The sequence below is a fragment of the Sinocyclocheilus grahami genome, unplaced genomic scaffold (assembly GCF_001515645.1).
Source record: "Sinocyclocheilus grahami isolate Dianchi unplaced genomic scaffold, SAMN03320097.WGS_v1.1 scaffold522.1, whole genome shotgun sequence".
Taxonomy (NCBI): domain Eukaryota; kingdom Metazoa; phylum Chordata; class Actinopteri; order Cypriniformes; family Cyprinidae; genus Sinocyclocheilus; species Sinocyclocheilus grahami.
Window position 1 is genome coordinate 382,580 of NW_015505701.1, and position 2,033 is coordinate 384,612.

Here is a 2,033-nt window from a genome sequence, read left to right on the forward strand (position 1 = left end):
TCCACATAGCTGGTAAGTCTGCACGTTATGCTTTGCCCACTTTTCTAAGATCCTGTACGGTAAGAGCTACACGCAACAACTTCGTACTCTTTCTGAGTGGTTTAAAACCCCGGTTCCGCCTTGGGCACCACTCCTCCCATGTATCCTCTGGATACCTGCTTTAACAGGGTGTTGCTACTAGGGGTCTGTTGAGACAGTTCCTTCAGCACATACAAAGAGAACGTGCGGTAGCCCCTGTGTGACAGGCCAAGACTAGAATGATTCTAGGCTCTTGGTAGTATTCCCTTAAAGGAATCTATTCCTGATTCCAAGCCTTAAGCTCTACCCCGGGCCCAGGAGTTCTGGCCCTAACAGGTAAGTATTTGGGGTATGTAGCCTAGGCCTTTGGCTGTAGGGAATAACGTCACTGACAGCCGTCTAACGTCCCAGGGGCGACTCCCATAGCATTGTGGTAAAGTTGTACTTAGTGCTCGCCTTGGTTCTGGCATGCAGTCGTGACTGACGAATTGGGATCTCGCCCGAGAGCCCAATCACCTTTGAGTGTTAACTAAACAAGCCAATGACCGTTGGCGTGCGTGTTTCGCCACGCGCACCCCGCCCCGCAGCGCGGGTATAAAAGGAGAGCGCGTGCAAACGCACATCAGCTTTTCGCTTCGGAGCCGAGCCTTCTCAGGACGAATCTCCACGAGTGTTTGGAAGAAACAGCTGGCGTTGGTGTTACGGCGCGTCAGCGGGGGATGCCATTCAGTGCTGCTCATCTTCAGCGTGCTGCAGCTGCCATTCTGCGGTCTCGCCGCGACCTCCCCTGGGCGCTTTAGCGCTCTCTATAAAAGTGTGTTTCCTTTTTTCCTAAAAGAGCAAATGTCTAAGAGCTCCACGAGCGATGGGCGTCTTTTTAAAGTTTCTGGATGCGGTCGTTTCCTGCCTCCATCTGATGGTCATGATCGCTGCCTCTCGTGCCTGGGCTTACAGCACGCTGAAGCAGCGCTCATGGATGATTCATGTTCTCAGTGCGGGAACATGACCATCGCGACGTTGTGGTCTAGATGCCTCCTCATTAAAGGGGGGGTATCCCCCTTGCCATGCCCTGTTCTAGCTCTGCCGGTTCTCGGAGGGCTACTTCGGTTCATGGTCAGGGAGACCTGAGGGTTACAGTGAGAGCTTCCCCGTCGAGTACGTCTTCGCGGGCCTCTCATTCCTCAAGCATGGCGCACCACCTGGGGTTTCCGGACGAGTGTGCTGGGTCCTCAGACAGGGCGGGGTCCAGCATCTTGTGTGGGACACAGGCAGAGGACAGGATGTCGATCGCTGCATCGGAGGGCGAGCTAGGCTCTGGAGATGACTATTCGGCTGCGCTGCCACCGTCAGGTAGAGTGGCATTACCCGAGTCAGATCCAGAGCTGACCGCTATGCTTTCCCGGGCCGCCGAGTGTGTCGGGCTGCACTGGAGGCCTCCTTCTTCTCCCGAACACAATGTATGTGTATGTGGACATCCCTCCGGTTGAGTGCGCTATTGCCATGCAGCTCTGCCCGCAAAGCGCCGCCGCCTGGAGAGGTAGTCCACGCCTGTAAGTTCTCGTCCGCTCTGACGGCTAAGGCTTACAGTGCTGCTGGACAGGCCGCTTCCGCCCTGTACGCCATGGCCCTCCTGCAAGTCCACCAGGCCAAAGCGTTGAAGCAGTTGCACGAGGGTGGTGCTGACCCAGGTGTGCTGCAGGAACTGCGTACGGCGACGGACCTCGCGCTTAGGGAGACGAAAGTCACGGCGCGGGCCCTGGGTCAGACGATGTCCACATTGGTGGTCCAGGAGCGCCACCTATGGCTGACCTGGGAGGATATGAGGGAGACTGACAAGCATCACTTCCTGGACTCCCTGATCTCCCCGGCCGGCCTATTCGGCGAAGCGGTGGAGGGCTCTGCCCAACAGTTCTCCGCCGCACAGAAGCAGACGGAGGCGTCTCGACGCATCCTGCCCGGGCGGTCGGCTGCTGTAGCCACCCCACCACCGGCTGCAGCCCCTCTGTCTGCTCGTC